We start from the raw sequence: 27,448 nt of genomic DNA, 5'->3' as shown, positions 1-27,448 counted from the left end.
AAGTAATCTAGCTAGATATGCATTAGATTATGATTCTTTAAATGGCTGAGAAAATAAGCTGTGCTGAATAGAATGGATATTCCTGTCTGTTTGTCTTTTTTGTAACTTAAGGTTTTGCCTAGAGGGATTCTCTATGTTTTGAATCTAATTACCTTGTAAGATATTTACCATCCTGATTTTACAGAGGTGATTCTGTTTATTGTTACTTCTATTAAAATTCTGCTTTTCAAGAACTGAATGCTTTTTTAAATTGTTCTTAAGATCCAAGGATTTGGGTCTGTGGTCACCTATGCAAATTGGTGAGGACTTTTTCCCAAACCTTCCCCAGGAAGTGGGTGCAAGGGTTGGGAGTATTTTGGGGGGAAAGATGTTTCCAAACTGGCTCTTTCCTAATAAAATAAACCCAGATAAAACATTTGGTGGTGGCAGTAGAAGTCCAAGGGCAAAGGGTAAAATAGTTTGTACCTTGGGGAAGTTTTCACCTAACCTGGTAAAAGTAAGCTTAGGAGGTTTTCATGCAGGTCCCCACATCTGTACCCTAGAGTTCAGAGTGAGGAAGGAACCTCGACATATACATAATCAAAGTAGTCCAGTACCAATATGCTTTCTCATATTCTATACTATTTGTTGCTGTTGTTAAGGATAGTTGATAAAACTCTATCAAATTAAATTTAACTCTTGAATCTTTTCTTTCGTTAAGCAATCAGAATTAGAAGTACCTTGAGAAAGGTGGCGTATGTGATCAATTAAGCAGTTGCTTATACCCCAACTTTCTTACAAATCCAGTAATCTGTGCTAGGCAAGAGATCAGATAAAATGACCACAATGGTCGATTCTGACCTTAAAAATTATCTGAATTTTTTGACTGAGTTAAAAGTGTACAAAGCACCTTAGGAGCTCCTAAATGCCAAATTTCAGAATAGCAGCCGTGTTAGCCTGTATTCGCAAAAAGAAAAGGAGTACTTGTGGCACCTTAGAGACTAATAAATTTATTTGAGCATAAACTTTCGTGAGCTACAGCTCACTTGCATCCGATGAAGTGAGCTGTAGCTCACGAAAGCTTATGCTCAAATAAATGTGTTAGTCTCTAAGGTGCCACAAGTACTCCTTTTCTTTTTGCTAAATGCCAAAGTCACTTCTGAAAATGGGACTTCATGGTTTTGAAAATTTTAGTTCAGCTGTATTGTTAGACACATACATATAAATAGGATGAGTTTTTAATCAGTTGTAGTCCAGAAAGTCAGAGGGAAGTGTTTATACTCTCTAGTCCCTGCATAACACTACCGTGCATAGATGAGTTGTTTGTACTCTGCATAGGTATGAGGATTTGCCCCTATGAATGCCATAGGGAATATGTTAAAAGAAATCATAGCAATTAAATCTGGCTGGTAGTGTTAAGTTAAGAATTGTGCTAATAATACATGAATTTTGCTCTAAATTCTTTGCCCCCAGTAAGTCATACACAAAAATAAAATGTATGGGATATTTCCCACAAGAACTTTATCAGTAAATGTTTGTACATGTGTGCAAATATTTAAGCTATCAAATCTGCTTCAGATAATACTAGTATATATAAATCAGCACTTTCCAAATGTTATGGACTTGATCTTTCAATGTGTTGAGCAGAGGTGATTGAGAATTTTCCAATATATCTTCCCCCACCCCACATCAAAAAATGCCACTTTAATGAAACTAAAACTATTTGTGAAACAGGGTTGTGTTCAAATTTCCCAACTCAAAAGAAACATTGACAATTTCAAAACTCATTTCAGTATTTTCATGATGAAAACTTCCTGTTTTCTGATTCAAAGTGACTTTTTGTTTAAAGTGCAAGCTAATTTTACTGATTTTTTTTTTAGGTCAAAATCAAAAGGAAGTGTTCCAAAATTGGCCTCTACAAAGCAATATTTTGTTTTTGAATATTTTTGAGATTTCAATTTTTGTCCTGATTTTGAAGCAGGAAAAGCTTTTGAACTCTTGAAAATATTCATGGGATGGAATTCATGTGCAGAAGTTGTTTTGAGCAACTCCTCATACTTTGCTTTAATTATTTATATATATATATATATATATACACACACACACACATTCGTCATAGTCTATATGCTTTTAATAAGTATTATTGTTATTAGTGCACTAAAGAATCCCTGATATGGATAATAAATATTTTGCCCTGATGCATATTTAACCATTTTAACTTTGCATTCTATTTTGAAGTGTAAGACAATTAAAACAATGTATTCATAGACCGCTATGTGGTCTTTCAGAAATGTATTAACTTTTCCCAAATAATTTTCTAATAAATAGCACTGCCAGAATTAATTCCCAATTAAGTATTTATTACGGAAAAAACTTCTTCTAAAAATCCACTAACTTTATGAAGGAGTCTTCTACTGAGTCTGTCATCTTTGCATTTATACTGGCCAAGATATGGGCCTCCTGTTCATTAGCTGTCCCTGCACTCACATGTATTTGCACCTTCAACAGTGTAGACAAATTGGTGAGTTTAGATTAGTGACAGAGGCTACATTATAGTATTAGACTCATGGCAGTGGAAACAAAACAATTTTTGTTGAACTATGCACTACAAAGGAGAAAACAGGTTGTCTATAGTTCTGACTTGCTTTAAAGTATGTCCTCATTTTGAAATGCGAACTCTAAATTTATGTGTTATTCCTAGGATAGCATATATTTTAATAGATAATCTTGTCCTGTTTGCTCTTTTTCTTGATTTGCAACCAGCCTATGTTGCATCACTCCCCCCAGCTCTATATTTTGCATGAATGGGCTATAGAGTTAATATATAACATACCATTAGTACAATAACTATATGTAAATGCATAAGAATTAACAAAAAAACCCAGACCTGAAATATAAAAGAGTAAATCTAATAAGAACAGATGGATCTCTGAGATATAAAATAATTGCCGACCCTCATACACAATTGCAGTAGGATCAATATACCTTACAGAAATAAAAGAACTCTAATTCCATGGGGATAAAGATAGCTCTGTCTTATCTCTTGCAGGAAAGATCAGGTCTTGGGTTCTTTCAGATAAGCAATTCCCCATTGCAACTTCCATACCAGTCCATATTTGGTGGAACTAATTACATATTTACTTTATGTTCATAATACCTAGCAAACAACTTATTTATATTAGGCTTAATTTTAACATTTGTAAATGTCTGTGGATGCTGATCTTTTACCAATATATATATATATATATATATATATATATATATAAATAGTATTATACTTCATTTGCTGTTCATGAAAAAAGAAAGACCAAACACTGGCTTGAGACAGGCATTGTATAGACAGATTGCCCAGTAATTTAAACACATGTTGCCAGCAGACCTGAGCATTAACCAACAATACCCTGGCTTTTTCACTCATTGGGTCTCTCTCCAGGAAAGTCCAACAGCCATAATGAACTGTGGCAAGATGTGATGGTTTTATATGAGCCAATAGGAACCAGGTTAAGGCTACCAACTCCCCCTCACTTATGACCCTGAGCTGGAGTCCGGTCTCAAGAAGTAAATGGTTGCTGCACTAACTAGTTCCTATCTAAACAAAGTTTCCTGCATGATTGCCTGTGCTTGCATGATCACACACTGTTGCTCAAATGAGACAGCCATAGCCACATTTTCTGCAGCCTTGGATGGTATTCACAACTATTACTCTGTATGTGTCAAACAGAGGCAATGGAAGTCATTTTTTATACTATATGCATAGTGAATCAGTACATCTTTTTTCTAACTGAGGCTGGTGAGAGTAGAGACACTGATAGTATCACTAAGCAGTCAATAAACTATATGGAGATTTGCCCTAGTGCATCAAAGTATGTTGCTGGCATTGTGTAAGATACAGGCCTTGATACTTTTTTGTCTCTGACATTTTTTGATTGAGTTGCTTCCTCCTCTGTGGCATAAGTTAATAAGCATTTTTAACTAATTAGAGAGACAGGGTGGGTGAGTTAATATCTTTTATTGGACTGTGATGGGGTTGCTCTACTAAACAGTAGACATCGCCACCTCCTGGTGGTTCTGAGGATTAGCTTAGTCAGGCCAACACTCCTTTCAGCGGTTACACCTTATTGGTTTCCCTTCTGCAGCCCTCTCTCAGTCCAAGAACCACAGCATCCTCTTCATGACTCAGCCCTCCAGCCCGGTCCCTATCATGGGTTCCCCTTTGGGATGGGATGGAGTGGGTGGAGAAGGGGGAAGTGTATCAAGGTTCCTGCTCTCCAGCAACCTCCTGCTTCATTGCCTCACAGTGGCAAGCAGGGGAACCTTGGGCCAACCATCTGCTCTAGGTTCTGGCACAGGGACTCCATCTGCAGCAGCCAAGATCCATTCCATACACCTTGCTGCCTTTCCCTGAACCACTTCCATACATCCTGGCCCTCCCAACTCCTCTAGGTTTGCCAGTCTCTTCACTACCTCCACCTAGGGAGTAACTTTAGACAACTCATCTCTGCAGCCCCCAAACATGTCTCTCCTGTCCCAGGGAGTGAATGCAGACTTCTCCCTGCCACCTTTTCTGCTTCCAATTTTGTAGAAGCTTCCCCTGCACCTCAGAGGTGAGCTTCTCTCTAATTAACTGCCTTCCTCCTATAGCTTCCCTGTTTGCAACCTAATTAGGTGATTGGGTCCACCTGGCCTAATTCATGGACAGTGAATTGAGCACACCCCATCACATGGGCTAACTTCTTTTATTGAACCAAGAAGTTGGACCAATAAAATATATTACCTCACTCACTTTGTCTCTCTAAGACCCTGGGACCAACATGGCATATTTAACTCATGTTTCACAAAATTCATTTCATATTACAGTCCATCATTTGCATCCACAAGGAATTGTTTTCACACAATTGTATCCGGAAAGAATAACTTGCAGGCTCAGAATTGAAAACACAAAAAAGGAGGCAGAGTTTAAAAACAAAAACGAACAAACAAAAATAGCTTATGGCTTACCTGGGACTGGTCTGTAAAATGTACATCTTCATATTAAAGTGTTCCAGCAGTTATACTTCTGTGCAACACTCCCCTGACATTCTTGTCGGGATGTTGTTAGAAAAATAAAACTCACAACTTGGTTTTTAGTACAGGTTTGCTAAAGATGATGTTATCCCACGCTTTAACGGTTTTGTTAAACACCCTCAGGGACTCATGATCATCTTGAAATTTCAGCTCTTTAATTCATTTTATATTTTTAAACTCTAATTTTTTTTGCGGGGGGGGGGATTTAAAGATCAGTTTTGATTGCAGCTGATGATTTTAAAATAATGGAATTAATTGTGATGTTTTGGAGCAAACCAGAGATTTTGTTATCCTGAAGAACCTTGTGTAGCAGTAATTTTAAAATTCCTAATTGTTTTGGCATCAGATAAACTGTTCAAATTATTTATGATTTATAAAGAAAATTCTCTGTGTCCAGCTGCTGTGGGTGCTGGACCCTCCTCCCTCTCCATTTTGTCAGGGACAGTTTTAGTAAAAATCAGACAGCTCACAGGCTTCTGTGAATTTTTGTTTATTGCACGTGACCTTTCTGTGATTTTTACTAAAAATATCCATGACAAAATCTAAGCCTTAGTCATAGTCGGATGGATCCCAAAAGAAAAGGTCAGCAGAAAGACCTTGCCCTTTGTCAGGCTGTCTGGAGTGGCTTACGGACATGCATGCCAACCTCAGGGCAGACTGTCTGGAACAGTGCACAAACCCCAAACTGGTTGTATGTTCTATAAATAGATTTTACAAACCAAATATTAAGTGTGAACTCCTAAAGCACTATAACAATCTTAACATGGAACCTCAGACAGTCTATGTTGATACACAGGCAAGCTTTTATTTGTGATAGATGGTCCCTTACACCACAAAAACAAACAAACAAAAACAATATTCAGGTTACTCCTAGTCCCAAGGACCAGTCACATGCCTCAGGTCAATTATACCCTGGATTTCTCAAAAAGAACTCATGTAGCCAATCCCGTAATAAACGAAAGTTTTATTAGGTACAAAGTTAAAACAGGTAAATGTACACTCACAAATGAGTTAGGCTATGTCTACACTAGCATTTTTTGTCAGTAAACCCCCTGACCAACATAAGGTTCAACAACAAAAGTGCCGGTGTGGACAGCACTATGTCAGTGGGAGAGAGAGCTGCTACAAAGGAGCCCTTACAGTGGTGCTGCTGCTGTAAGGTCTGTAGGGTAGACACAGACTTATGTTTAGATTCCAGAAGATAACAGAATCTTCTATAAAAGTGGTTCTCAAACTAGGGCCGTCACTTGTTCAGGGAAAGCCCCTGGTGGGCCAGGCCAATGTGTTTACCTGCCGCGTCCGCAGGTTCAGCAGATCGTGGCTCCCACTGGCCGTGGTTCGCCGCTCCAGGCCAATGGGGGCTGTGGGAAGCGGCGCGGGCTGAGGGATGTGCTGGCCGCCCTTCCTGCAGCCCCCATTGGCCTGGAGCAGAGAGTGGGAGCTGCGTGGGAGCCGCGATTGGCCGAACCTACGGACGCAGCAGGTAAACAAACGGGCCTGGCCTGCCAGGGGCTTTCCCTGAACAAGTGGCTGCCCTAGTTTGAGAACCCCTGTTCTATAAGAAGCAAATCCTATATGCTCTTTAGGGCTAACCTAGGCAAAACTGCTTATGCCTAGTGATTCTAGCCCCTTTAGAGTCCAAGCAGCATAAAGATCAATGTTTCTCCTTGTCAGAGATTTTTATCCCCTTCTCCCCAGAGCCCAAATTGATGGGATGAGCACTCCCTGTTCCTTGAGGGAATGAAGAGTGCAATTAACGAAGTATTTTTTTCTTTTGAAGTATCCAAATGGCTCCTTTGGTCTCAAAGGCCTTCTCACTGGGACAGAGCCTAACGTCTTCTGTAGGAAGCTAGCATTTGCATTAGCAAAGACTTCTTTCCTGTTTGATGAGTTACAAAATTACAGAGGTTTACAATGCAAATATTGCCTATTGCTTTATAACATGGGGTACAGACAAGGAAACTAATACATAAAGCATCCTACAAGTGATTCATAAGATCTAAACACAAAACACTGTCTTACAACTCTAACAATACTAACATACAGGTGAGCCAGCTATGCATTTGTCAGTGTTCAGTGAGGCCTGGGGCCTTTGCATGAACTGGCACTTGGTCTGCTAGCATCTCACCTTTTCTCTCATCTGCTCTGGATCCGTAAGAGGGAAGCTATCCTCTGCCAGCTGCCAGGTGATGTGTTTTTGGCACCTCTTCTCATCTCGAAGGCATAGATGAAGAGGGAGCAATGATCCACCTCCTGAAGGACCAGACAAAAGCACCCCAGGCCCAATCCTTCTCAAGGGCCCAGAGCTAATCCCATGTCTCCCAACATAGCCTTCAACAGAACAGATTCTCAAGGTTGGCAGCTAGGCACATGTCCAGCGCCACAACTGCTTCATTGCCACATCCGGTCTCCAGCTGGTCCCCCAGGTGTAGTCATGGCAACGGAGCCTCACATGCACCTCCATCACATCCCATCGTCTCTGTGTCAAGGGAAAGGTGTGCCTCTGCCCTTGCCAGGCCAGCGAAAGCTCCCAGAATGTCTCCAGAAAAGCCAATATCAACTAACAAGCCATTATTAAAATGCCAGTTGGATGGGCTTAGCTATTCAGGAATGAAGGAGATTTCCCAATGACGAAATGATGGTCTGAGAAAGAGGTCATTCAAATGTCAGGAGTGGGTCCCTGAGAAGTGAAAACAAGAAATGTAGAGAGAGAGAGGCACAACTGAGCAACCTGGACAAAGACAAAATTGAAGGAAGTGACATCAACTGAGTTCTGGTTGTGCCAAACCAGAGAGTGACATACAAGAATCCACCTAGAATCCCGCTCATGGTGGCCTAATACCTCTGATTCCCAAAGCAGTCCTGCACTTTAAGGATAGTATTAAAATCCCAAGCAATCATGAAGATCCAATGTGCTGAGGAAGGCAAATGCCTGCCAATGGAAGTGCAGCTGCTCCAGGCCTGGCAGCAGGTCACAAACATTGAAAGGTTTAAAAGCAGCCCCTCTGTATGCATCCAGAGGTGCAGACAATGATCTGGCACAACTGTGGCAACCCCCAGCAGTTTGGGCCATGGGTCCAGAGAGAACAGGGTTGCCACCCCACCTAATAACATCATAAGGTAGCTAAAATACACCCCAGTCCCTGCTAGGTTCAGTGGCCAGATTGGTGCGAGTGTCCTGCAGGGAAAAAAAAAAAAGATTACCACCTCCCAAAGGTAAGAAATGATATGGCACCTCCAGAGATTCACCCTACAACCACCGATGTTTAAAGTGGCAAAGATGGTACCATTCATTTGGAATTCGGCTGAGGATCCTCACAGATAGTGGCATCCCCTGCACCAAACAGCAACCCATGCTCCACCCCATAGTTAAGCAGAGCGCTATGGAAGACAGGGCCCTGCAGATACTGTTTAGAACACCATCATGTGGCCCCTTTGTCTTCCTTAGAAAGGCCCTCACAGAGTTGAGAATAAGATGAAAATCTCCCCTTCCAATTGGGAGTGAGCTGCACCCTTCTCCCGGAGGTGTGAGCAGCCTTGAGGAACAGACATGGCTTGTCCCATGACAGAGTGGGGGAAAGAGAAATCCGTAGGCCCGAGTCCACAAACTCACAGTCATCCTCAGTTAAACATCCCACATCATCTGTGTTCTTACTCCCAGAGAGGGATAACTCTCCTACTGACCAATGTGGAGGTTTGGAGCAGCACTTCCAAAACTACCTGGTGCACCCCATTTCCCCAAGACAGGCAAAGGGAACACAGCAGCCCCAAAGGGAGAAGGAGGGAAGACACAACAAATACCACCTCCTGGGACTCATCCTCAGATGAAAATGGGGGGATTTCCCCAGAAGTAGCAGATAAATGAGAGGATCCAGCCCCCTACCCCAAGAAAAACCTCTTTAAGGGAAAAACGACCATGGCAGACTCAACAGAACTATGGGACCCTTTGTCCTCAGCTCCAAAACCACCTCAGCAGCTCCTATGTCTACCACGACAACGGGCCCTGTGCCCATCACCCCAGCATCGCTATCCCCCCTGGTCGGTTTACAGTCCCCAAGTCCCAGAAATTGAATGGGTTCCCAGCCTAGCTGCTAGACCTCAGAGGAGAAAACCCCCAAAAGCCTTGCACCTGGCTGCTTGGTGCTAGCCAGTGCCACCCCCATCAGGGACTTGTCATACAAAAGGTTCCATCATGTGCTGGGCTGGGACCAAGGCTGAGGCATGCCTCTAAAGTGGGCGCAGGGTCCTGGGCAAGAGGAGACTGGGGAGGGGGCACCATAACATCCATCTTTAACACAGAGAATGGGAATATGGTAGTCTCCACCTGGATTAGCTGGTGTCAGACCCAGCACCTTAATTTCCCCAAAACTGTCTGGGAGGCCCTACTCACAGTCCAGCCCACCACCAACAGAGGAAGAAATCTCAACTTTAACACAAACCGGGGGACAGATGTAATGGTCATGGGCGTTCCTGCTGGCAGGTTCTTCCACTACAAGCACCTCTGATAGACAGAAACAAAGGCAATAATGTTAACCCCCTCCTCCTCAGCCAGTTCCACCCACGGAATTTTCCCAGAGGTCATTAAATGGGGCACAGCAGCATCACCACTCACCACACCAGGAACGGAAAGGGGAGGCCTCTTCCAAATCAGAGGGAAGCTGCTGCACCCCAGCCTTATGCTTAGGATTAGTTCTGAGCCTGCCCCCTGATGCCATAGCCCAAGCAGCACTATCAGGGTTAGGGCTGCAATGCAGGGGCCAGTAGTAGCACCTTAGGGGCCATGTTTCCTCTTATAAGAGGCCACTCTCCCTCTTCTTCTGCTGCCACATACACCACCAAGGACCTCGGTAGTGGATTGTCAGTGGGGTCCACCTGCTTGGCTGGGTGCAACAGGGGGATCATCCCTGGCACTTGAGTGGGATCAGACAGAGTACCTGGGGAGAAGGGACACCCCCCATAGGTTGCATTGATGGCGAATCTGTTGTTGTCCTTCTGTACTTAGAGGGTCTGGGGGGGGCTGGCTTCTCCATATGCCAGGCCATAAGCATATGGCCTCGTTCCTGGCACAGGAAGTGCCTTGCATCCCTCGATGAGTAATGGACCCGATATAAAGGTCCCCTGGAAGAGCACCATGAAGGACGTTTATGACTAACATGTTCTGCCACCAGTTGGATGTTAACCTGGAGGTGGAAAGATTGTATGTGTTGAAAGCTCAGGTCCTTACACCTTAAGGCGAGAGTGATTATGGGAAAGATCATTCTCCCAGAATGGGCGGGGAGGGGACAATGGCCATACAGGGGAGAAAAGGCTACACAAAGCTAACACCACCCTGGTCTCCAGGCCCTCCAGCAGATCAAGAGGGTCAAAGACACCTCCCACACACACTGAAACTCCCTCTCAACCACCTCCTACACGATGGCCTCTGTGACAAGAAAGAAGACCACCTTGCCATACATTGTAGAGGCTGCCTCAAAGGCCATGCTCCCCCTTCTCCAATGCCCACACATATATTTCCTTGTGGAGCAAGGTGGCCACTAGGAGGCAACAAACACTGTGACTCCTGGTGAGGCTGGGGAAGGGGGCCCAGATGTCATGCATGAAATTAGTGGAGGTTGCGACAGATGGTGATTTTGTAGATTGTAAATTAGCCACAGCATATGCCTGGGTTCCCTTGGGAGTAGGGCCTACAGGGCTGGTTGAAGGCCTACCACATAAAAGAAAGATGAAGATACCTTCAGCAGCCTTCTTCTTGACAGGTTCCTTGCCTTTGCCCTGGAATGTGATAACTAATGGTGGGGCCCTATTGAGGGGAGTATCCAAAGGTGAGGCTAAAACACTGCTCGGGAACTTCCTGTTCCCCTTTTCCCCTCCCCAGCTCCACCACCAACTGGGGCAGAGCAAGAAGCCTCATGAAGTAGGGAAATCTGCCATGGCAGCAACTGAAAAATGTGTGTGGGGGGAACACTCACCCCCATTAGCAGCAGAAACCAAACAAAAAAGGGAGAAAAGGAAACACCAGCTGAAAACAATGGGAATTCATTAGGTGTCCATCCCTCCTGGTTGTACTTTTGAGGAAGAGGAAGGCAGGGACCAAAAATAAAAAAAAAGTGGGAAAACAGGAGCCAAAAACAGTGAGGGGAAAAGGGAAGGGGACTCCTTGGGCAGAGGCTGACAAGGCTGAAAGAGTGTTAAGGGAGAAAGGAGTCACAATGGATCCTGTCTGCCCAACTGAGAGGGAGAGGAAGGGCAGGAGCAAATGTATGAGGGTAGGGACACAAAAACAACAACACTCAAACAAACAGAGCAACCCACCACAGGAAGGAAAGGAAACCATCAAACAAACCAAAGAAACAAAATGGAGGGGAGAACTCACTACAATCTGGAGATGAGGACAATGGAGAAAGGCTTCTGCTGCCAGAGTGGAACCAAGTTGGCAGAGGGGGAGCTGAGCTGAGCTGAGTTGCAGCAACAGCAGAAACAGCCTCCCCCAAAAAACCGGAGCAGCAGAACAGTAAGGCAGGAAGCAGGATCAAGTAAGGAAAGCAAGGATCAGGAGTCAGGTGAAAAGGCAAGGGCCAATGAATTATCAAACTTCAAATTTACCAAGGTGTGTCAAAAACTTCCTGTTCCTTTCTTTGGATTTAAATAGTAAGCCCTGATCAATCAGAGATCCCAATGTTCCTTTAATCAGTGCCAAAGGTGTAGCTTGATGTAGCTTCAGGTTTCATGGTCTCTCTTCCCGGTCAGTTGGTACATAAGAATGGCCATACTGGGTCAGACCAAAGGTCCATCTAGCCCAGTATCATGTCTTACAACAGTGGCCAATGCCAGGTGCCCCAGAGGGAATGAACAGAACAGGTAGTCATCAAGTGATCCATCCTCTGTTGCCCATTCCCAGCTTCTGGCAAACAGAGGTTAGGGACACCATCCCTGTCCATCTTCGCTAATACCTCCATGAATTTATCTAGTTCTTTTTTTAACCCTGTTATAGTCTTGGACTTCACAACATCCTCTGGCAAAGAGTTCCACAGGTCGTCTGTGCATTGTGTGAAGAAATATTTAATTTTCTTTGTTTTAAATCTGTTGCCTATTAATTTCACATGGTGACCCCTAGTTCTTGTGTTATGAGAAGGAGTAAATAGCACTTCCTTATTTACTTTCTCCACACCAGTCATAATTTTATAGACCTCAATCATATCCACCCTTAATGTCTCTTTTCCATGCTGAAAAGTCCCAGTCTTATTAATCTCTCCTCATATTGCAGCCATTCCATAACCCTAATCGTTTTTGTTGTCCTTTTCTGAACCTTTTCCAATTCCAATATATCTTTTGTGACAGGGTCTGACCAGATGGCTACAGGAGAGTGATAGAAGACGGACATATTAGCCCCAGGTTAAGCAGGTCCCTTTTCCCTGGGTAAGGTAACAGGGGCAGTTCCAGAACAATCAGGAACTTGCTGGGACCAATTAAAGCAGACAGGCTAATTAGGACACCTGGAGCCTATTAAGAAGCTGCTAGAATCAATTAAGACAGGAAGGCTAATCAGGACACCTGGTTTAAGAAGGATCTCACTTCAGTGAGTGAGGGGAGCGCAAGGAGTTGAGAGTGAGAGGGTGTACTGCTGGAGGACTGAGGAGTACAAATGCTATCTGGCATCAGGAGGAAGGTCCTGTGATGAGGATACAGAAGGTGTTGGGAGGAGGCCATGGGGAAGTAGCCCAGGGAGTTGTAGCTATCACACAGGTGTTCATGAAACCCTGTAGACAGCTGTGATCCACAGGGCTCTGGGATGGAACCGGAGTAGAGGGCAGGCCCGGGTTCCCCTCCCCATACCCCCAACTCCCTATTGGATACAGGAGGTGTTGACTGTGGGTCCCACCAGAGGGGAAGGTCCCTGGCCTTTCCCCCAACCCACTAGGTGGACCAGCAGAGACTGCAGGGATTGTTCTCATTCCTTTTCCCCATGCTGGCCAGTGATGAGGTTAGCTGAGTGAACTGCAGGTTTGAGCCACTAGCAAAAGTGGCCAAACTGAGGGTTGCCGTGAATCTCTGAGATGAGCAAATCCGCCAATAAGCGCAGGACCCAACAAGGCAGAGGCGGAACTTTGTCACACTTTTTTTGAGATGGGTTGACCACATCTGCATACAGTATTCAAGATGTGGGCATACGATGGACTTATAAAGTGGCAATATAATATTTTCTGTCTTATTATCTATCCCTTTCTTAATGATTTGCAACATTCTGTTTGTGTTTTTAACTGCCACTGCACATTGAGCAGATGTTTTCAGAGAACTATCCACAAGGACTCCAAGATCTCTTTCTTGAGTGGTAGCAGCTAATTTAGACCCCTTCATTATATGTATATTTATAATTGGGATTATGTTTCCAATGTTCATTACTTTGCATTTATCACCATGAATTTCATTTGCCATTGTTTTGCCCAGTCATTCAGTTTTGAGAGATCCTTTTGTAGCTCTTCACAGTCTGTAGTGAGATACTGGGTGAGAGAAAAGAGGTGTCAGTCACCTGAGAATTCACAGACCCTGCTTTGAAACCACTGGGGTCATGACACTGGGCTGGGTGCAAAATCACACATTTTAAAAATATTGCTTAAAAACACAGGCAGAGGAGTTAAACCACCAGAATTTGTTTCTGAGAGATGCTGAGGACCTCAGAGGAATGATTCCCCAGTGAAATGAAGTCCTCTGTTGCCAAGCTGCAATGCTTTCTCTATCTATGCTTCGAAGTCAGGTATTGCTTAGCATATTGTGAAAATAATGAAAAAGAAAAATCAGATATTGCCAGGAAAAAAATGCAGTTTTCAACAGCTGCAACACATTTTTGACTGCAGTACTCACAATGTACTATTATATGGTTTATTCACAGGACTCTGAAATCAGGGCAGGAAGTTTCATGTAGAGTGTTGATAGACAGTGATTTTAGTTCCATATTCTGTCAAGCCAACTTCATGCAACTCAGTAACAGATTATTTCTTATCAATTGCATCCATCAGTGTGCCAATTAGTAACAGAATAGAAGGCCCCAGATTATATGGATTCCTGTCTAAAAGCAAGATGGATTGAATTTGTTCTTAATGTTCTTGACTGCCAGCGGCATTTAAAATATATTTAATAGTTTTGCTAAGCAGCAGAGGAACAAATTATGTGAAGAATGTGTGAGAAGTCTGAATATTGCAGGTGCCTTCTCCTGAGATGCAACTCATTTTTAAGGAGAGGTTAATAGAAACTGTATACACATTGATCAACACTTATTTGGAAGACAGAAAATCACAGTGCATAAATGGAGAACCAACAGCTACATCTCCAAGATAAAATCCTTCAGTAATATTAAGGGCTGGATCATGCTTGGCTTTGCATGGGTGGGGAAGAGGGAGAGTTTGTGATTAGCACACCCCCCACCACACCCTCCATTTAGGGGCTAGACACAATCTATTGGAGGAGCAAAGGCACTGTTCTTTGCTAAAACCATCTGTAGCTATCTAGGGATGGCAAGATGACAAGGCCACAGCCCCACATCTACCACACCAGTCATAGTGAGGTAGCACATGCTATTGTAAGAGTAGCACCTGGCAGAGCCACAGAATCCACTCCACAGGAGGAATACTGGCCTTCAGCAGAGGCTGTTGCTAAAAAGCCACAGTCGTGCCCTGATATGGGAGGAGAGAGAATTGCTGCAGCACCCAATTTGGATGTAACAATGGCATGTGAAAAAAAAAGTTAGAAAGGAAGAATTCAGAAGCTACGGTAAAACGGACACAACCGCAATGAGACATTCAATTAGATTACATTTAAAACTGGTAAAAGATAAATTATCTTTACACACCGCATAATTAACTTTTGGAACTCATGACCACAAGGTATGGATATGAATAATAAGAACACTAGAATAACATTGGATAGTCTTTATTTTGTTGTTGTTGTTGTTTTGATTTTAACTACAGTATATCCCACAGTGGCAAGGACATTGGCTTAATGAAGTACAGTAATACCTTATCTTGACATCATCTATATTTTTTCTGATTGTACAAAGCTGAAGGACCCAGCAGCGTAGATATACCAGAGCAAATATTTATTCATTTACAACAGGGAGCCTCGTGTTGTAATAAATAATTGGCCATTAGATTTGGAAGAGTTAGCTGTATCCAAGAGACAACAAGAAAGAAGACTGTGGGCTAACCTACTGTCCAGTATTGAACTGGAGTATATGTTTGTGTAGGTACATATTCCTTTTACAGTGTATTATCTTGGATTCTTCTATTGGTGAATTTCTGCACATCCTCCTCCACACACACATAAGCCACAGAATTATACTATAGAACAGGTGTAAAGAAATTACCATACAACTACAGAAGCGTGAAACAAAAAGCAATTGTTCTGACAGCCTCACCACCATAAGTACAACAGCCGTCTGCAAGTGGGTCCCTCACTTTCCATTTTTTAATTTTAATATAGGTGGCAAGCTTAGGTGAATGATAAATGTAATCTTTTTCCTTTGTCTTTCTGCAGAGTATAGATTACAATTGTTACAGTTTTTATAACAGATGATTACATGTTCAAACTATTTTTTTATTACAAAGTGAAGAAAGGATATCAGTATGGGAAATAAAAAAAAAAATCCACCAATTTTGCACAATGTTTTGACTGCAAGAGCATGATGCTTCAGCTCAAGATTGTAATCATGAATTTAAAAACAGAATTATGCTATTAAGGCTATTCAGCTCCTTTTTATATACTTAACCTTGAAAACATTAATATAAAATGAATATTTTCCCTGAAGGTTACAAAAGGAGCTTTTTGTCACTGTAGATTATTCATTGCAAAAGGACGATATAAATGCAATAATAAATGGCAAAAGTTAAGTTGATTCAATGCTAAGTTTGAATAGCCAAGCACCAAAGCGTTAGGAAATACCAATGTTAATGCTGAATGACTCTGTCCTCTTGGGTGTATGAACAAAAATATCATGTTTACATGATCACATTATCTCTCAAATAATAGTGCAATCCAATTATTTTCCTACAACTTCATATTCATGTGTAGCAGTATTTGGAGTTACACCCTGTAGTACCCTGCATATACATGGAAATCACTGATGGGAGAGGTACATAATAGAACCATTGTGGAACTGCAGTGAAAAAGGGAAATGCAGGAGGGAAAAGAAAATACTAAAAGTGCAGAGAAAGAGGCATCAAAATGTTTTACCTCCTCTTTATTTTTATTTCAAGGTAATTTAGGGTATTCAACATTATGGCTGAGACTATAAATACAATAACATCTATTAAAAGTTCTCACAGCAGCCAAGATTGGACTGGACATCTGGTATATGTTCTGGCATAATATTTAACAGTATATACTATGAATACTGTGGCCTTGATGGTCAACAGTTAGTGACTAACATTAATCTCCTAAATTCATGTTTGGACATCTAAATAAGTGACCTGATTTTCAAAGATGAGGCGCACCAGAGACTTCTACTGACTTCATGTGGCAGAGAGCCCTGACTTAGACGTCCTGCTATCACACTGACCTCAGCAGAGGTGGAGATAATGTAATTAAGATCAGAATCTGATTAAGAGAGTTGAAGCAATTTATCTGGGATTTAGCAGCTACATTATAGCTTGGAGTTGAGGATTCCTGCCTGTTGGAGTCCCACGAACCTCTCCCAAGTCTGTTTGCTGGGATATGTGCAGGTTCCCAGGTTTAGCCTTGCTTGCCCACATACAGCTCCCATTGATTTCCGTGGAAGCTCCCTGGAAGTGCTGAGGTCAGACTTGTTCCCTTACAACTGCATAGTGAATACAGTTCCATTCTTGCTCAGTTCAAACCTGATATTAAGTTGAATTACTGAAAAAAACAGCAAGTGTTTCTCCCTCCCCGAGCAGCTACCTAAGGAATTAAATTGAATTTGATTTCCAATTGGGAAGACATTTGTGCCCTTCATAAAAGATTCACCAATATCATTTAAGCTTTGAGGAGTTATCAAATACTGAGACCACATTTGGTTCTTTTCCTTGTGATGCACAATATTCTTTCCTTCATATTGTATACATGTTGACTGTTGTTACTTCCTTTTTCATTTTGCTCAAGACTAAGACTTAATTTAATCTTCTGAATTCGGAAGACAAGGCAGCTCCCCAATGGATCAGTTTATCTGTGCATTATATATGTAGAAAGAAAGCTAACATAATAAAATTGTTGAAGCGTGCAAGTTAAGGCAGTGGCCTTGCTGAAATCTTGAGAGTTTTAGGTCACTGGAGACTTAGTTAAAGCTGATGGATTAGCAGTGAAGTATTAATAAGGTAAATACTGCTGTTTGTCATTGTTGTTTATATGTACTGTTGGAGAGACGCCATTAACAAGAGTGCTTTCCTATAATTGTGAGGCCATGCTACTGTTTTGTTCTATAATATGACAGTCAGTTACTTCATCTTTTAGTGGTTCATAATACCTCAATGTACATAAAACATAAAATTACATTAAATGATCCAAGTGCTTTCTTGGAAAATGAGTAAAATTGCACCACTGCATTGTAGTTCATAATATAAAATGCAGGGAAATAAAATGAGAATCATTTGAACCAGCTGGATTATTTGAGGTTATATCTACTGGTACAGTCAAGTTGTTAATATAAAGCCTGGAGAAAACAGCTAAAAATCACCATTAAACCTGAATTGTCTGCATTTATATCTAGTTATATTTCTGTGAAGATAAAAGATTGTTCAAAGAAATGTTTAGGAGTTCTTCACATAACATCAATGTATAAAAATTGTGGGGTATGAAAATTTGTGGCTCAATTGTGCAATAATTATTTCTGATGCTGAATATTTAATTTAAGTGAGTGACTTATTGTAGTCCATGCACTTAAGAACTTCCCTGGGTTATCACAAACATTTATTTGTTTCAGAGTAGCAGCTGTGTTAGTCTGTATTCGCAAAAAGAAAAGGAGTACAAGTGGCACTTTAGAGACTAACCAATTTATTTGAGCATAAGCTTTCGTGAGTTACAGCATCCAATGAAGTGAGCTGTAGCTCACGAAAGCTTATGCTCAAATAAATTGGTTAGTCTCTAAGGTGCCACTAGTACTCCTTTTCTTTTTGCAAACATTTATTTGTATCTCATTTCCTCCTCTGTAAAAGATGGAAATAATTATTTTCACAGGAATGTGAAAATAAAATCATTGACATATATGAAGTGCTCAGCTATAGAAGAACCTAAATAAAGAAAATTTAATCAGGGGAAAAAACAAAACAATTCAGCCCAAATAGTACCCAACCAGCCCACTACTGTTTTCACTTCCTCAAAAGCCTATGAAAATTGCTGAGCTATGCTACATGCCCAGGGATGAAAGTAACTGAGACACTTACCGGTATCGGGCCGGGGCGGCTCTGGCCCCAGGAAGGGGCGGGGCTGGAGGTCAGCATCCCCCAGCCAGCCCTTCCAGGCTGCCTGGCCCGTGCCCACTGGGGCCCCCATGTTGATTTAAAGGGCCTGGGGCTCCAGACACCACTGATGCAGATGGCTACAGAAGAGTGATAGAAGACAGATATATTAGCCCCAGGTTAAGCGGGTCCTTTTAAATCACCGGCCCCTTTGGCCCTCCCCCCACCTGTCAGTGGCTGAGGGGGGCAAAAGGGGCAGGAACATTAAAGTGCGCCACGGAAAAGGACCATCCTTAAAGCAGTGACCCAGCAGCTCTTTATTGTCACTGCCCCTTGTGCATCCCCCTATGGACTCTACCAGCAGGGCTACCAACAGGGGAGGCAAAAGAGCTGCAGCAGTGCTTTAATGTGGGCTGGGTACGGGCCAGTGCAGATTCTTACTGGTATGCCGTACCAGCCCATACCGGCTCACTTTCACCCTTTAGCATGCCCTAAAGACCTGATTTGTAGGCTCTTTCAAACCAAGGTTGGAGGGCAGAGGATCACAATGCCCTTCAAAGATGATATATATCCATTTCTCATCTAAAATATCACATAGGATGGGGTGAGAGGAAGGGAGTTATGACCATACTAATATGTCAAGGATGCAAACATCCAGGATGGGGAAGGATTACTTAGGATAATACTGTATCACTTGGTCTACCTAAGAGTAACAGAAATTGAGAGGGAAAAATGTAGTCTGAATAGCAGGAAAAGCTTCCTGGCAATGATATTTATTAAACAGTGGAATAGACTCACATGAGCAGAGATGGAATCCCCCACACCTGGGATATTTAAAAATATATGGTGGACACAACAGAAAATACATTGTAGAGAAAAATATTTCCTTTTAAGTGGGAGGATGCACGAGATGACCCAATGTGTCTTTTCCATCTCTAGCTTCTTTGATCCTATGATGTATGTTTTATAAAATAAAGGATAGAATATAACCACTGGCTTGAGGTGCAGAGCACAATTAATGAACATTAAGACAAAATGTACATTAACATAAGCAACAATAATTTTACAATGCTCTAATGATACAGTACACTGCTCTATGGAATAAAGTGAAAAGGTTACACATTCAATTGCATTGACATTTAGTTTTGGAAAGAGAACGTTGTTATAAAAATATAATTTTGATTAATCATTCTTTCTATGGAATGAACCATGATATTACAATGGATGTAAGAATACATTTAAGCAAACTAATTTTTTGGTGAGGTAATAAGCAACATGTTCAGTTTTCTGGGATTTTGCAGTTGCAGAACCCAGCTGCCAAAAAATTAACATTTGTTTTCTGCTTGTGTGTATTTCCATGTCTACATATTATTTTTGTCTGACTGGGTTTAGTCAGCAGCCCTCTCCCCAAGGAAACAAAAACATATTGATATTAATTTAATTTGTAAATATAGAATTGTTCAGATAACTATTCTGAATTAATAGAAAAGTTAAGTAGCACTTTCATTTCAGCAGTTCCTCTCTGTTGTTATCTACACTCCTGTATTGATTTAGGATCATCCAGCTTTCAAGTGGTTTAGGCAGTTCTATTGCTTTGTTCTGTCAATGTGACTCTAGATCAGTGGTGGGCAACCTGCAGCCTATGGTCCGCACATGGACTGTTAGCGTGATCTGCTGGCAGGCTGCGAGACAGTTTGTTTACATGAACCGTCCGCAGGCACAGCAACTCACAGCTCCCAGTGGCCCAAGTGGACTGGCAGCAAGAAGTCAGGGGTGGGATTTCTTCCATTTCCTCTGGCCAGCCAGGAGCCATCCTCTAATCAGAAAAACTCATAGACAGGTAGAGCTGGCCCATCCACACTTCTCACATATGCATGTGTAGTGGAGGCTCCACACGAGAAAGTAATGAACAGCTGCATGGACACTGGACCTGGGGATGTAGCACAACCTGTGGTTCTTTAGAGTACTGCAGGTCTCTTATGTCATCTAGGTGTTTGATCAGAGTGCCTCTTAGCTGCTTGGTCTCAAGCAGAGTAAACAGAGCACTAATCATAGGAGCTTTCTTCATACTCGCTAACATCTTTGAGATAGCATAGGGAGCACTGACCAAATGGAGTGACATTGCTGGGATCCCTTTCCATCCCTGGTGCTGATATAAGAGACTAAGAAGCTAGGTAGAGAAGGATGAAAAGCGAAGCAACAGCCTCCATTCCTTTCAAAACAGTAGGAGGAAAGGAGAGGTCCTCCTTTTATTTATGTAGCCACTGTTCTGCTCTCCCCTTCCAGGTCTTCATGTTAGTACATGTGTTACTGTGCAGAGTAGAGAGAAGAGCATGAAACAGCAATAACTCAGCAAGTTGGGCCCAATGGCATCAGGGCTAATGGGCTCATAACTGAGGTTAGCTTTAGGAAGAGGAAAAAGAGACTACTGTGATGTGCAAGAAAATAATAACGCATGGTGAATATAAGTTTTCACAGGGAAGGTAGATAGGGGATGGGTGGATATTAATATATAGAGCAGGGCTTACAAATGTAGACAAGTCTGAAAATTTGAATTGCCACTGTTGGAGTATATGCTTTAGAAAAAAAGCTTACAAAATATAGCAGAGCCAATGTTTTTTAAAAGAGGATGCCTGAAGTCAAGCACATAAAAGAAAGTTTCCAGAACTGCTGTGTACTTGTAGTTCCCATTAACTTCCTGAGGTGCAAGTGTCAGCATTTCTGAAAAAAAAATCAGACTACCCAATTAGATGCCTGAATATGGATTTAGATGCCTAACGATAGGCACCATTGTGACAGAATATACCCATTTTCACACCGTACACACTGCTGTAATCATGTTTGTATAAGGTATGCCTTGTGAGGTATCATTTGAAAACTCATCATTTACTGATCAATAATATCATGGCAAAATGCACACAGCAGCATTACATGTGAAGTTATGAACATAAGATGAATTCATTAATAAAAGTATGTTTTCCAAATAAATCTGGGGAGTGGCCAAACCAGTTCCTTACAGACAAAAGACAAGCTGATGTCTCAGCGAGGTGTAAACAAGGCTGGTGGACAATTACCTGCTAAGTGGCCATTCTTTGGCAGGAGAGGGGGCAGGGACAAAAAATCTAAATCTTAAGAAACTGCATGGAATTTCTTTCCACACAGACAGTCTGTCGCTTGGCTCCCAGCTGGGAATATTTTTTTTCAAGAGAGGGACTGAAAGAATAAAAAGCAGGGGCACATACCCCAAGACACCACCCCCCTTCCTGCTCTTTGCATTCATTGCACCTGAAAAGACAAAGGAAGCAGCTGTTAGACTCTGCAGGAAGGGTCCTGACCTAAAAAGTTTAGTCAGTAAGGGTATGTCTCACAGCAATTAGACAGCCGCAACTGGCCCATGCCAGCTGACTCAGGCTTTCAGGGCTCAGACTGCGGGACTGTTTAATTTCAATGTTGATGTCTGGGCTTGGGCTGCAGCCTGGGCTCCAGGACCCTGCGAGGTGGGAGAGTCTCAGAGCTAGGGCTGCTGCCCGAGTTGGAACACCTACACCACAATAAACAGCCCAAGCCCTGAAAGCTGAGTCAACTGGCATGGGTCAGCTGCTGGTGTCTAATTGCAGAGTAGACATACCCTAGAACTGTTAAAAGCATGTGGTGAGAAAACTTTGCTTTGAATCTGATACAGTTTGTTAAGTTAGGCACCAATAAGTGTTTTATCTTTATTATTCTTGTAACCATTTTGACTTGTATGCCTCATTACTTGTACTCACTTGGAATCTGTCTCTTTGTAGTTAGTAAACTAGTTTTATTGTTTTATCTAACCCAGTGTGTTCAGGTTGAAGTATCAAAGTAACTCCATTTGGGGTAATAAACTGTGTGCATATGATTCCCTTAAAGGAATAATGGGTTTAATATATTTGTGCTTTCCATACATTTCTGCAGGGAAATCTGGGACTAGGAGTGTGTTTGGGTGGTAATCTTTAAGGCTGGTAAGAGACAAGGTGTGGGTGGCTGGCTGCAGCACACACAGACATAGTTTGGAGTAATTTACATGCTGGAGGGTGTTAGTGAGCAGTCCAGGTTGGAGACTATAGCAGCAAGGCATTGTAAAGGGCACCCAGGATTACAGGGCAGGGGTGATACAGCTACTCATCGGTCTGGATTGTACTCTAGTATGTCACAATCAATGTTTGGAAAATCTTGATCATAATTTTGTTGATCATCTAAAACTATAAACCAGAGTATTTCTGCAATCTATGAACACCATGCAGTATTACATATTTAAATTATCTAGATTATTCATTATTTTAGTGTCTTGCAGCTTCTACATTGGTCAATGCCATGCAGGCAAAATGGATAACTGCTTAAGAGATTCACAACTGTAGTTCTGCCAGTTGATAAAGGCTGGAAACATTAGAGGTGATTTTTCTGGTAGGACACAGCATGCTAGTATTTAATTGTAATCTTGCTTCATTACCCATCACATTCTCTATTAAATAGCAAAATGATTGCCTGTGTTTCTTATTTCCTAAATTATTGTCATTTGGGAACATAAAACAGAATTTTTACTAATATTTTAATTCATTACTTTATACAGAAAATTGTTTTCTTTTTAATTACTTAGGAATTTATAGTTCAGGTTCCTTGATGGACAGACTTTCAATTTTTCTTTTGGGACTTTCACAGCCCAATTTGAATGGATTTAGCCTTATGTTATATTTTCCCCCCATTCTCCTCTCTGCCCCCCCCCCAAAAGAACAGCTGGCCTACTTACACTGTGTCAGCAAAGTCAGTTCTTTTGGACAATTACAAGATGATGGGCGTGATTCACAGTAATCACCACCAGAATAACCAGAAGCTAATGGAGCCAAGTTTTCACGTTTCCCACAGCTATGAGTATTTTTTTCCCCAGACAATCTTTTTATCAATCAGCATGGGTAGCTATAAATAGAGTAATGGCTTAAGCACGAAAGTGACCCAATCCAAATCTTTACTGAGACACTAGAACTTCTTGTTGTTGTCCTTACTGACCAAAGATGATGCTGTTGAAGTACATTTTGTGAGTACAGCTGCGGCTAAAAAGGCCTATGCACGCGTGGTCGTCCTTTCCACATGAAGTGCGTTGGTAGTTCGTGGCTGAGGAAGAGATTACAGTCTGTGCCTGCCGAGTCTGCCACTGGTTACGACTTAGCCTGTGTGCTTCAAGATCCACACCGTGCGTAATCTTGAACTGGGTAACCCCATTGTTTCCTACTACTCACTAGTGTGATCTATCTGTTGCTGATGACTCCCAACTGTCAGCATCAATGCTGTCCTGTTTCAAGTTACACTTCAGAGTGTCCTTGAAGCATTTCTTCTGGCTGCCTCATATGTGGTTGCCCACAGGAACTGCTTTGTCCTTCTGGTGTCTTTTATCTTCAACACATGAACAGTCCAGCATATCTGTGATGTGATAACCATGGCTTCAATCCCTGTAGAGCATGGGCGCTGAGTTTCAATTTTCCCAGGGGATGTTCCACCCCCATTCCACCCTGAGTCCCCACCCCGCCTCCTCCTTCCCCCTCACCCCCCTACTCCACCACCTCCCCTGAGCCTCCGATCAGCTACTTGGCAGTGCCTCCATTCAGCTGATCAGGGACACTGCTAAACAACTGTGGCTGGTAGGTGCTGAGCACCCACTATTTTTTTTCTGTGAGTGCTCCAGCCCTGGAGTACCCATGGAGTCAGTGCCTATGCTGTAGAGTGACTATGATGCTCATTATTGGCATCTTTATCCTGGCATTTGCTGCAGAGTATAGCATGCAGATGTCATAAATGGAATTGATCTAGAAGCTTAATGTGATGCCTATAGCAGGGGCAGGTCTCAGAATACATACATGTTGAACAGCATGACCACTATATAAACTTTTAACTTGGTATGAAGCTTAATACCATGTTACTGCCAGACACCACCTGACAGTCTGCCAAATAATGAACTTGCTTTCTTGATATGACCTGTCAGCTCCTTGTCTATAGGAACATCATTTGACAATATACTACCAAGATAGCAGAAGTCTGTAACAGCCTTCATCTGTGCGTTGCAGATGGTGACTTAGTTTCTTGTAGGGTTTTCCTGGTGCAGGTTGATACATGACCTTGTCTTTTTCAGATTGATTGTCATCCCTTACCTTTCTGCAGACTCTGCAAATCTGCACATAATTAGTTGTATCTCTTCTAAAATATGTGCTTCTAGTACACAGTACACATTGGCATACAGTAGCTCATGAACAATTACCTCAAAGACTTTCATGGAAGATCGCAGACTGTTCAGATTAAATAATTTTCCAGAGGATTGGAAATATATCCTTATACTGGCATTCAGGTTTCTTGTAGCATCATCAAGCATTACTGCATAAAAGAGATTAAACAAGAGTGGATAAATTATGCATATCCCTGCTTACAATCATTAGTGATAGGAAATGGGTCAGACAGAACATCATCTACACAGATTTGTTCGAGCATTTCCTCACGAAATAGCCACAGAGTGCTGGCCTCAGGAGCTAATGGAGCCAAGATTTCATCTTTCCCAAAGCTCTGAACAAACATTTTTCAGACAATCATTTTATAAATCATTATGGGCAAATAAAGTAGCTGCTTAACCAGGAAAAGGACCCATCCCAAATCTTTCCAAAGGCACTGGAACTAGAGTTGTCTCATCTCCAAAGACTTGTGTAATTTCCCAGATCAAATGTAATTCTGTCAACTGGTGAGCATGCTTGGTTATTCCAATAACTCACTGGTTGCCAGAAGAGTTGACTTAATGTCATATTAATAACTGTTATGGAGGGCTAGTTTTTCTTTTTCTGGGCAGGTTCCACTGAGAACATTTGCCATTACCACCAAGGATTATACTTACAGTACTATTGGAATATTTCAAAGACAAACCAAACCAGCAGTACAGTCTCTTCCAGAAGGGATTCCATAACATATTTTAGGTCACAATGTGTAGTCCTCACACAAGAAAAGCTCCCATTAAATTCACGAGGTGTTTGTCTTCGAAGAGTCTGTGGGCTCAGACTTCCAGTTAACACAATTTCAGTTTTGTTCTAAAAAAGTTTCTGTTAATTTATAATTAATTAATTCTGTAATATATTCACTTATATTAGTATTTTCATGTAACAATTATAGTTCCCTTGTTTATAAATGATTACATTGGAACACAGGATTTAATAAAATAATACTTGTATACACAACATATTATAAATGACCAAAATATGAGAAGCTACCATGAAATTCTATTTAATATGACATTTGTAAGCTGTGAATGCAACAAGTACTTTGTTAGTTACAATACTGATCAGTCATCAGATCATTTTGTGAACTTGGTATTTAGTCATGAAGCCTTGCCCTCTTCTTCACATCATACAGGTCAAAAAATTGTATCTATAGCAGTCTTCATTTTCTCATTTATTCTAATAGCAATGATAATGAAATATCATCCAAATAATTTGTATGTAGCCACAGAATTGTAAATATTCCCAAGCCAGTCTCCCACTTTGCTTATTTTAGGTTCACATTTTAAAATAAGAGCCAATGTAAGTGTCTATGCTAAATGAACTCATCCGTCATCAGAAGAGGGCTGACTTTAAACATCTAACAACCCTGTGTTAAACAGGTGTTAACAAATCCAAAACGAGTATGAAATAATTTAAAGTCATTTCCCCACTAAGCAGAAGTGAGATCAGCTCCTAAGCCAACCTATGTATGTAGGCTATATTAAGGTTACCAATCTCCATGGTATTGACTGAAAACAAATAAACAACACACACAAAAATAACTCCAAGCCAGCTCTGCCAGTGGAAACAAGATTAAAGCTGCTGTTGGGTTTTATTTTTTATAAATATAAGAAGTGTGAGCCCACCTGAGACTGGGTGCCCTGGGTAGCGTGTGGGGGGGGCAAAGCCAACTCCCCCGGGCTTCAGCCCCAGGCCTGTAACCTGAACTCCATTACCCAGGGCTGGAGCTCTTGGGCTTCAGCTTCCACCCCTGGTGGTGAGGCTTGCGCTTCAGCCTTGGTCCCAGGCATTGGGCTTGGGCTTTGGCCCCAGCAAGGCTAATGACACCCCTGGCAGCCCCATTAAAATGAGGTTCTGGCCCACTTTGGGGTCCTGACCCACAGTTTGAGAACTGCTGGCCTAACACAATAAGGTCCTGATTGCTGACTGGAGCCACTAGGAAGTATTGCAATATGGATAATAAATTACATTAAAGAAACTTTCAGGTGCCTAATCCAGCACTCAAGAGTTAGGAAATGGAAGAATTAAGGTTGTTTTTGCATTATAATACAGTCTTTGATGCTATGATCACATACTCTTTTTTCCGCTAGACCCCTGCCACATTCAGTGCATGGGTTGGATAGTGCTGAGGGAATGAATCTGGGTTGTACAGAGAATGTGACTGCTGTCTGCAGGACCCCTGACTCCTTTGTGACATAAATTGGAAGGTGTGTAGTGAATAAGGCAGGATGAATGAGGCAGGGGACTGCAGGAAGAGAAAGAAGGATCTCACAGTTAAAGCAGTTGAATGTTTCCCTGGAGAATTGGATTCTATCCCTGCCTTTGTCACAGAGTTCCTGTCTGATGCAATGAAGTCACTTAAACAAAAATGTTCACAGGTGGTCACTAATTGCGTATTCCTCATTTTCTAGGTGCCCAACTTGAGACAACTGAGGTAAGATTTTCAGAAATACTGAACACTCATAACTGCAGCTAATATCAATTGGAGCTGAGCTTTGAACACATAAAGTGCTAAGTACTTGGAAAAATCAGGTCCTAGACATCTCAAATGGATCACCCAAAATTCACGGACACCTGACTATTTGGCCTTAAACTTTTTGTCCCAGATGTAAGATGGAGATAATATCACATAATCTTGCAGGGGTTCATTAATGCCTGTTCATGATAAATTTGTTTGTATATACTATGGATGGAGCAGCTCAGAAATACAGGAAACTAATAATTCTGTATTTA

General features: G+C 41.8%; 1 long non-coding RNA gene across 1 annotated transcript in view; it reads left to right on the top strand.

Annotated features, from left to right (window-relative positions):
• The window catches only part of LOC140903793 (uncharacterized), a 250,047-nt gene extending 222,897 nt beyond the window's left edge, over nucleotides 1–27,150 (top strand). The window contains exon 3 of the long non-coding RNA XR_012156347.1: nucleotides 27,127–27,150. This is a non-coding gene — a long non-coding RNA (uncharacterized lncRNA). The remainder of the gene's footprint in view (nucleotides 1–27,126) is intronic.
• The last annotated feature ends 298 nt before the right edge of the window (nucleotides 27,151–27,448 follow it).

This window comes from Lepidochelys kempii, chromosome 1, assembly GCF_965140265.1.
Source record: "Lepidochelys kempii isolate rLepKem1 chromosome 1, rLepKem1.hap2, whole genome shotgun sequence".
Classification (NCBI taxonomy): Eukaryota; Metazoa; Chordata; order Testudines; family Cheloniidae; genus Lepidochelys; species Lepidochelys kempii.
This window is presented reverse-complemented; position numbering and strand designations above follow the sequence as displayed.